The 10947-nt window shown below is 36.8% G+C and overlaps 1 pseudogene; it reads left to right on the top strand.

The window, feature by feature from the left end:
* Positions 1–763: 763 nt before the first annotated feature.
* LOC149223280 (N-glycosylase/DNA lyase OGG1-like) lies at positions 764–1344 on the top strand (annotated as a pseudogene).
* Positions 1345–10947: the final 9603 nt, after the last annotated feature.

The raw sequence follows: 10947 nt of genomic DNA, 5'->3' as shown, positions 1-10947 counted from the left end.
CCATAACTATTTCCAAAAACTATGCAATCGCACACTTGTAAATTATATGTGGCCAAGAGTAGAGCGCAACCCTCTCTCATCCATCTTATTTGGGTCTTTCTCACTACACTGGGTGAGTAATAGATTCATTGGAGCATTGGCATTCTGGGTCTTGCTCATTGCACTAGGTGAGTAATAGATTCATTGGAGCCTTGTAATTTTAGATCTGTAAGCGACATATTCACAATAGTTTTTTGAAGCAAGTGGTCTACATGAAAAGCCTATTCTATTAGACTTTATTTAATGTTTATTTTATATTTTTCATTATTATTATATGTGGAAAGTAACATTATTCTAGACACTACTGAGCGCCATTTGTTTCTCTGCATGTTAACAACTTTTCTTTTGTTTATGCTATTATGTAATTTTGGTTTGTACCTATAGGTTGATTCATTGAGAGAGAAGATTCAAGGTAAAAATTTCAGTTTCTTCTATGCATGGAGACATGCCACAAAAATAACATGATGTAAGCATAATTTCATGCAAGCAAAATGCTTATTTTAATCACAACAGATGTTTGGGCTCCTTGTCTTAATGTTCAAGAGGCAAGTTCTCTTGCCTTCTGTCCCTTCCTTTACTCTTTTTCATTATTTCTTAGTTGATTAAGATTTTAATTTTGTGTATATAACCAGGTTTCCTTGGTGATAAAACTATCATCTTCCTAGCAATCGTGAACTTTACATTCATAAAATAAAATTGGTCGCTCAGATATCTACAAATCTCCATGTTGTGGAAAAAAGCATTTAATACCCTGTTTGAAACTTCATATAAAATTGATGATGCTAAAGATTGTTGTTGGAGAAGCCTTGGAGTGGGGATTAAGGAGTTGAAGTTACACATCACATTCCCCACTAGGCAGACCTTCATATGAAAGAAAACATGTCCATCAAAGTACTCAGGTGCAATGGGAACTTATTTGTTCACACTCAGGCAAGTTGTTACTAATAATGGTGATGAAGAAGAAGAAGTTGAGTATTTTTTCATAACCCATGTGGGTTCTCTCACAATGTCGAAGAAACCCTCAGGGATTATTTTAATCTTAGTATTTCATTAACAAATATGTGGAAAGGATTTGCAGAAGCAGATTCCAAGTTTGCAGCATTGGCTCCTTACATGGGTGGTTCTTGTTTTCTCAGACAAGATCCCATGGAGTGCCTTTTTAAGTTTATTTGTTATTTCAATAATAATATTTAGTGGATTACATAGATGGTGGATTTTTTGTCTGAATTTCGACCTTGTCTAGGAACTAAGGGGATTGAGTTTAATTCTTTTCCTTCATTGAAGTTGTCTTCATTCGATGAATGACATATTCAAAAAGAGAGATTTGGTTACAGATTTGATTCTATCCCTTCTAGTTATTTATTTGTTTTTTCCTCCTTGAGATTTTCATTGAAATAGAGTTCCAGTGGCTCCATTGTAAATAACAAACATAATCTCATTGAAGGTTGAGGCCATAAGAGTGATTGCAAGACATAAAACAAATCAAACCTTGTTGGAAAATATAACAAAAGTTCATGGTCAAACCTTCTAATGAAGAGTTGGTCCTACGTCAATATATCTAGGTAGAGAGCCATCATGAAAGGTATTGGTCAACCCTTTTAACAAAGGGTTACTCCTAGCTATGTTACCAAAAACTTGACCAAGAGATATGTTTATTGTTCTGTTTCCATTCCTCTTATTGTTCCTATTCCCACATTGAAACATTATATATGCTAATATATTTTAGGATGGGGTGTGGGTTCAACGTTACATATCCCCTGAAATTCTACAACCTTGTTTCTTATTATGATCTTGTTGTTTATTCTTGTTCTTATTCTGGACCTTGGTTTCTAGTAACATGGAGTTATGCATTAACACTCACTTCCAACCATGCAATAAGGTTCTCATTAACTCTCGAACTCATAATATCCTGATCTACTCTTCTGACACATAGGATTGGTCCTGCCTTGCTAATTAACCAATCCATTGTTGGGCTCCTCATGAGAACATTTCCATTGAATAAATGTCTTTTTGGCGTGCTTTTTTGATACGTAAACTTTCGTGGATATTCCACTAGACAACTCGTCACAACATATCTAATAATATTATATTGAGAATTTGAGATTCTACACTATTACAGTTTTATTTAATTTCTAGATCTATAAAATTAATTGTAATTAGTGCATGCATGTAAAAGTAAATCAACTAGAAAAGTAGAAAACGGAAAAATAAGATCACACACACATAATACACAAGATATTCTCTCTGGGAAATCCTTTCGGCAAAAAACCCGACTATAAGGTCAGGCCGCTTTGCTCTCTTTTTGTGTCTGGAAATATGGTCGCGGATATAAAGAAGTAATGCTTGTGGCCAGTGGGCTGGTACAGTGCACAGATCCTCTCTATGTGCTCTACCTCCTATCTCTCTTGGCTATCTTAGCTCATCTATGGAACAAAATTCTCTTGAAAGAATGGAATGCCTCTTCGTGCTTGTGGCCGAGTTATAACATATCCTGATAGCCTACTAGTGGTTAAGTTTGACTACGTCAACTCTTAACTAGAGTTACAAAATAGACTCTTCTAGATTCTTTTACATCATAAACACATGGATAGCCCCTTTCCCATGAATAATGGGGGTGGACACAGCATCCTCCCGATCTATAGGTGTGAAAACGGGAAGGTCAACTTTTGAGTGGCATAACTTTTGCATATAGACTCTGATTGATGTGATTCTTGCGTCGTTGAAAATATCTATGTGTGTATAATCACATGAAAAGGTGCAATGCTTTAGAAGCAATTTTTTAGCCCCAAAAAAATGTTTTTTGATGCCTCAAAATGCCCCCGGAAGGTTTCAGACCCTGCTCCACCAAAGTGTGTCCCGCCGGTAAAAACAGTCCTTTGAGTTAATTCCTCCACTTTATCCACTCCAAATGCATCAAGATGGATGAAAAAAATATAATGATCCAATTCAGATCACACCTCCCCATTTTGGGAGGATTTGGTCGCCAAAAGATTTCATTGAATGAGGTGAGGAAATTTTTCCTCCACCTTCTCTCTGGTGTACCGTTTAGCTTTGCCTAGAAGTTGTCCCTTAAACCCAATATTCCAAAGGTCTTGTTGCCCTTGTCTTGTAGTTCTTGACCTCTTCTACAAAACTGTATCTTATGTCAACTCTTCCTGAGCGTCTGGTGCCAAATCCTCCACAAATGTTAGGACCTATTCCTCTTCCTGATCTAGCATGGAAGGCTCATAGAGTTTGAAATTCTCCACATTTACACTTGATTAAATGTGCATATATGGTGGTAAACTAATTCGATAGGCATTATCACCCACCTTTTCCAGTATCTCAAAGGGACCATACCCTAGAGCCTTGATTTTCTTACTAGGCCCCTACAACCTCTCCTTGTTCAATTGTAGCCATACTCTATCTCCCACCTTGAATGATTTATCTATTATGTGTTGATCATGCCCAACCTTATACTTCACCTGCGACTTCTACAATGTTTATTGTACTTGTAGATGGATCTTCCTGATCTTCTCTTCAAAAAAATCAGGCCTCAAAGAATCTCCTGTAATATCTTCCTTCACTGCTCCTTGCTACCCATATGCAATATCCAAAGGTGAAGGTGGAAAGTATCCAAAATAAGTTTCAAATGGGGACTTTCTTGTAGAAGTGTGGACTGCTCTGTTATAAGAATGTTGTATATATACTAGATTTTCATCCCAGGTATTCACATGCTTCCGGTTGTAACCCCTCAGAAGATGCACCAAAGTCTTATTGACTACTCCTATCTGCCCATTTGTCTGTGGATGGAATGTTGTAAATATCTTCAACTTCGTGTCCATCTTCTCCCACAATGTAGTCTAGAATGCATTGATAAATCTTGTATCCCTATCTGAAATGATGCTCCTTGGTATCCCAAAGTGTACCCATACCTTTCCAAAAAAAAAGTTTGCTACTTCTTACCCATTGATGATCTTTTTACATGGCATCAAAATACAAATCTTGTTGAACCTGTCAACTACCATGAACAAGTACTCATGTCCCTTCCTAATTTTCGATAAACCTCCCATAAAGTCCATGGAAATGGTTTCCCAAGGACAAGTAGGTACAGGTAACGGATGATACAGATCCTGTTTCCTTTTGTTAGTTTTACTAGTACAACAAAGTATGCATTCTATTATGACCCTAGTTACTTGTTCTTGAAGGTTGGGCAAATACACATACCTCTGCAAGTTAGCCATGATATTCCCTACATCAAAGTGCCCTGCAAACATGGAGGTGTGAGCTTCTTAAATCAGCTGCAAACACTCACCTTTAGGAATGTCACATAGGTTATTTATCCTATAGAGTAACCCATCCTAGAGATGGTAGTCAATGGTGTTGTCACCATCGTGCACATGACTCTGAATCTGCAACTACTGATACACCTCCTTGAATTCCTCATCTTCTGAATATGCCTCTATGTATGCATCATGGGTGAATAGCTCCATGTGCATAAGAGTACCCAAAGTTGTAATCTTTGATGTGGGTGTCCCTTAAAGCATATTGGCCAAATTGTTTGTGCTTCCCTTCTTATACTTGATCATCAAATGAAATTTTTGTAAAAACCCCATCCACTTGTAGTTCCTAGTCTGCTGTAGCTTATTCTGGGCCTGCAAGTACTGTAACGGCTGGTGATTTGTGTGGATTATTGTCTCCTTTTCCATCAAATAGTGCTTCCACTTCTTCATAGCTTACACCATGGCGTAGAGCTCCTTATCATACGTAGGATAGTTGAGAACTTCCCCATGAAATACTTAAGAATGGTAGCAAACAGGCCTTCCACCTTGCATCAAGACAAATCCCACAAGAAACCAACTCGCATCTATATCCACTTCAAAGGGTGATTGCAAGTTTGGTAATGCCAGAATTGGTGCTTCACTGATATTCTTCTTTTACTCATCGAAAGCCTTCAGCTACCATTTTCCTCACTGGAAACTCTTGCCACTTGTTGTTATGTCGTGGAGCGGTGCTTATATCGTTGAAAATGAGGCTATGCATTTCCTCAGGTACTGTGCTACTCCAATGAAACTCCTAACCTTAGTAACATTAGTAGGCATTGCCCATTTCATGATGGCCTCCATCTTGGAAGGATCTATCTTCAATTCTCCTCCGCCAATCACACATCCCAAATAAACCAAGGATTGTTGTGAAAACTGGCACTTTTTGAGATTTTTTAGCAGTGAATTCTTCTTGAATGTTTCTAGCACCTACGTCAAATGTGAAATATGCTCCTCCGAGGTAGCACTACAAATTAGTATATCATCCAAATAGAAAATAACAAACGAATCTATAAAAGGGTGCAGTACATCATTCATCAATCTCATAAATGTAGCTACTACATTACATTGATCAAATGACATAACTAACCAATCATAAAAAAAAAAATTGGCTTTGAAGGCGTTCTTCCATGTATCTTCTTCTTGGACCCGAACTTGGTGATATCTAGACTTCAAGTCCAGCTTGGTGAAATACTTTCATTGTTGCAACTGATCTAACATATCATCTATCCTAGGCAAGGGGTATTGTTATTGAGCGTGATTTTATTTAGTGCCCTGTAATCTATACAGATCCACCAAGCCCCATCCTTCTTTGGCACAATGATGATGGGTGACCCACATAGTGATGTGCTCGGTCGAATGATACCTTGTTCCGGTAGTTGCTGCAATTATTTCTTCACCTCACTTACTTCTATAACAGACTGGTTGTACAACCCAATATTTGGAGTCTGGAAATAGTTGGATCTCGTGCCGCACTTATCTCTTAGGGGGTATCCCTTTAGGCTCTCGGAACACATCCTTGTATGCCTGTAAGAACTCCTCCACTTTTTGTTTTTGTTTCTTAGTACACCCCTCTAGGGATTCCTTGCCTCTTATTGACTCATCTACAAACTGATTTTCTCTTAAAAATAATAAAACATGCTTGTTGTTGGAAGTGATCAATTTCTTCACTTTGTTGACACTTACTAGTGAAATTTTTGACTTGCTTACGTGGACGTCAATGATGAATGATTTTAAATCCTTGATGAGCCGGTATTGGTTAGCTCTTGTCATGAATATTGCATTATGAATGTACATGTATGGACTCCCAAATGTGACTCCACATACATCAAGGGGAACCACATTCATACCTACTTCATCAATAAAATAAGCACTGATAGCAAATATAATTTTGCATTTGTTTTCTTAGCTTAAGCATTGCATCCTTATATACCCATCCTAGTGGATATGGGTTTGGATGATCACAAACTTCTAACCTCAAGTTCTTCACCAGATCTAATGCAATGAGATTTTCCTGCGATTCTAAGTCAAACAGAGCATCAATCTTCATCTTCTTAACCTATACCTTAACATGGAAGAGTTTTTTCATTTCTTTCTCTTCCTATTGCTGAAGGCTACTCAGATTCACCTCCTTCTGCACTGATGTACAGATGATCTTCTCATCCACGTCTAAGCTACTTTCAACTTGGTTTCTCGAATCAGTGGCCATGATATTCTTCTTCTTATTCTTTGGGTTTAGCTCTAGATGCAAATTCCAACACTTCTCCTCTGTATGGCTATCAATGTTGCAGTGGTTGCATTGGTTTTATTTTCACTAGTTTGTTTTGGCTTCTGTATTTTTATCTTTTACCCCTTTTTTATTCTTCTTCCCCTCCTTAGAAGCATCTTGTTGCTCCTAATTCTCCTTTGATCCACTTGATTACGCTCTTTTGAGGCCTATTTTATCTGGGTATTGTGCTTGCACACAAGCCTCATCCACTGTTTTATGCTTGAACAGTATCACTTACGCACGCAGATGGAGTTATAGACCCCCCAAAAAATTGAGGAGTACATCTGGGTTCTTTGGAAAGATACCCAACATTATAACCATCTTTCTGAATTCTGTGGTGTGCTCCTTCACACTTTAGCCTGACTTTTGCCTAAAGTAATGCCACCAGATCCACTGGTCCTCCATGTAACCAATGGGATAAAATTGTGAATTAATAAGGGTTTTGAAATCCTCCCACTTAGCCACTGGAGGTTCTCCCTCCAATATTAGAGTTTTCGTATGGCTCTCCCACCAAGTCAGTGCATGACCCTCCAATTTCAGCCACGCGAATGAGATCTTTTGGCCTTCCTCGATCTTATGGACACTAAAATAAAATTCTAGTTGTTGTAACCAGTGGTTTAGCTTTCGAGAATTGATCTCACTATGGTATGTCTTGATATCGACTTTCACTTCCTCTTCAAACAAGGATTGATTCACGATAGTCCAACTGGATTGATTTTTTTTGGGTTCTTTCTTTAGTTGGTCATTTGAATATTCCCGATCTCCTAATCCCCCTTCTAATTTGTCGTCTGTTCATTTCTTAGGTCCACCATGGGGAGGTTTACATTATGGTTTATATCTGCGACTTGTTCTTCGAGCCGCAAAAATCTCACCTCTATAGGATCAGGAGGTTCATTTACAGATTTGTCACTCATGATTATGGTTTTGTGATTTTTGGCCCCACTGATATGAATCACTGCAATCTTGATAAAGTACCAAAAGAAACCTACTTTGATGCCAAATGATCCATGAACTACTGTGGATATTCCATTGGAAAGTTCAACAACAGATCTAATAATATTATATTAAGAATATGAGATTCTACACTATTATAGTTTTATTTAATTTCTAGAACTGTAAAATTAACTGTAATGAGTGAATGCATGTAAAATTAAATCAAGTAGAAAAGTAGAGAATGGAAAAATAAACTCACACACACATAATACACAAGATATTCCCTCTTGGAAACCCTTTTGGGAGAAAACCCAGCTGGAAGGTGAGGCTGCTTCGCTCTCTCTCTCTGTCTGGAAATATGGTTGTAGATACAAAGAAGTATGCATGTGGCGTGTGGGATGCTACAATGCACAAATCCTTTGTATGTTCTCTACCTCCGATCTCTCCTGGCTATCGTTGCTTATCTATGGAACAAAATTCTCTCGAAAGAATGGAATGCCTCGTCCTCATAGTGGCTCGGTTATAACAGAACTCGATAGCCTACTAGTGGTTAAGTTTGACCACATCAACTCTTATCTAGAGTTAGAATATAGACTCTTCTAGAGTCTTTTACATTATAAACACATGGTTAGCCCATTTTCCATGAACAATGGCGGATGACACAGCATCCTCACGAACTATAGGTGTCAAAAAAGGAAGGTCAACTTCTGAGTGGCATAACGTTTGGATACAGACTCTTATTGACCATTTCTTGCACCGTTGAGTAGCTCTCTGTGTGTAGAATAGCATGAAAATGTGTGAAACTTATGAGATAAAGTTTTACCCCCAAAAAATGTCATTTGATGCCTCAAATTTCTCCCAGAAGGTTTTAGACCTCGTTTCACCAAAGTGGGTACCACTGGTAAAAACGGTCTTGTGAGTGGATTCCTCCACTTTTTTCACTCCAAATCGAGATGGATGATAAACAATATAACGATGTAATTCAGATAATTTGTTAGGTTGCACTTGGAAACTTTGCAAAATGGAGAAATGACAACTTCATGCCCAAAATCCTAAACCACTGGTTAGCAGGGTCAACATATAAAAGAAAATGACCTTATCATAAACCTTATGATAATATCAAATAATCAAAATTAGTATTGAATTTAGAGTCATAGTTCAAACTTAAGCCTCAACAATACTACAAATAACAATTCATCTCATCATTTGTGGGGTATAGGATCTCCCACATTGTGGTTCACTGCTCCAACCTATAACTACACATTTGCTTGTATTCATACCCCACCCTTTCTTATTACCAATATTTCCTTGCCATGTCACTGATGTAGGCTAACTTCCAGCAGTTTGTACCTCATGTCCCTCTCTCACTAAATTTAAGTGCCATTTTTAACATTTAGCAGCTATTTTATTGTGGCCTGGTTGAATGAATTCAAGGTCGTCAAGCATAATCACTACAACATTAAGTGACTTCTCATTTTAGTTTGGAGAAAAAAGAAACCAATGTAAATTGAGATCTCTCGGGGATTATACTTCAAGACCTTCAAGCATCATTGTCATAACAAAAAGCGACTTTTCATTTTATGTTGTAAAAATAATAAACTATGATAAAATGACCTCTCTAGATGATTGATACCGAGTTGTCCCATATCCATATGTAATCTCCCCTCATTTGCATGAGTTATGTATTCAACTTAGTGTCTTTGTTAAATCCATGTGTTATCTATGTTGTAATGAAATTATTTATGTAAGTGTTATCTCAAGTATGACAGGTATTTCAATGGAATTTCCCACTCCTTTAACCACCAACCAATGGTATTCTTGAACCCAAGAAGATAAATGAAACACTTCAAAGAATCAAAATGAAATTGAGGATTTCAGTAGGAAGCAATTCAATATGGAGATTGCAATGTTGACTTACAAAGTCTCAGTATAATGAAAGGAGTTCGAGTAAACATGCAACTCACCCTAATAAATATCAACCATATGGATATCTCCCATGTCAGTTGAGATAAGATTCAATAATAATGGAAATCATAGTAGGTCATAAATAGAATAATTATTATGTCATTCAGAAAACCCCAAGTTATTTAAATTTTAAGAATAATTCCTCATTGACAGCTGATATGATATGATTGTGCTTGGTAGTGTAGAAGTTAGTCATACAATGCAAGTAAACCTTCATCCAAAGTTTGGGTATAAGCATGTAACCTTTGATCTAATCAAATCCTTAGTGACTATGATTTGTTATGTACTAAGTTAAATTTTATCCATGAGAAAGGCTTTAAGGAACCTCCTTTTTCCCAAAAGATATAGCTTGATATAGAATATTCTAAAACTAATACACCACTGAAGTGTAGCAAGTTAACAACGCTTATTGTGATAGTTACTATGTCTTTCTGTTTGATTGTATGCATCAAACTCAAACTTAGTGATCAAATCCAAGAAAAATGGCCCATATTTATTTTCATAAAAATAGTTTAGTTGAATTAAAACACCAGCTAGATTATTCCCTTCATATTTCATATACAGTGAAAAGTTGTAAAGTAATGATGGTGGAAACTGTGTTGAAGTTGAATTGATATTTCTATGCTAGATAAGTATTTAAACAACTCGATCCTTTTTTAGAAGGCCATTATTATTTTGTATCATGTTGCAGACTATTGGGTATTTTTTATTATACCATAGTATCTGACATACATGCTACGAAAGCACTACCACTAGTGTCTTTCTCTCTATATGTTATTTTTAGAATTTTTTTAGGAGATGAGCTTGCACTCCCACATTGTAGTCATACTAACTGTAGTCTTGTTCAGTCCCATTGACCTATTTATGATCATCAATTAGAGTTTCATTGAACTATTAGTTAGTAATAATGCAACGAGCTTTAGATTTTAAGTTGGTGAGATTGAGGGTCCAAATACAACCCTAATAATTTTTGCAGATGAATACTGCAATGAGATGTGAGTTGTTTCCTCCCATAGGCTAGTTTTCCTCGTGGGAATTTTAATATGGTCATCTTGACTAGAAGGTTGCACAATAGCATGATGGCATCCTAGACTTTTAAATTGAGCCTTAGCAGTTTAGATGATTTTGGAAGTTGTCAAAATCACACATCCTATGCTTTGATAGACTTGACCAAGGTTTTGGTGCAGCAATAGGTACAGGCCAACATTTTGACCACTGTGTTATATACTTAGAAAATGTAGCATCTTATGTATGTGTTTGTATATCCAGTCATTGTGTGTTCTGTAGTTTCTTTTGTTTCGGTAATGGTTACCTATTTTTATTTTTTTTTAAGATTTGGCTCAATTTTTGTTAACAAAATTACCCTTCTGGGGTTACTTCTACTAAGATTTTTTTAAAACGTAGCCTGATGTATAATAAGTAATTGTACCATTCTAAAGA

This window comes from Pinus tabuliformis, chromosome Q, assembly GCF_031772625.1.
Source record: "Pinus tabuliformis cultivar Carrire ecotype Pingquan chromosome Q, CPIR1, whole genome shotgun sequence".
Classification (NCBI taxonomy): domain Eukaryota; kingdom Viridiplantae; phylum Streptophyta; class Pinopsida; order Pinales; family Pinaceae; genus Pinus; species Pinus tabuliformis.
This window is presented reverse-complemented; position numbering and strand designations above follow the sequence as displayed.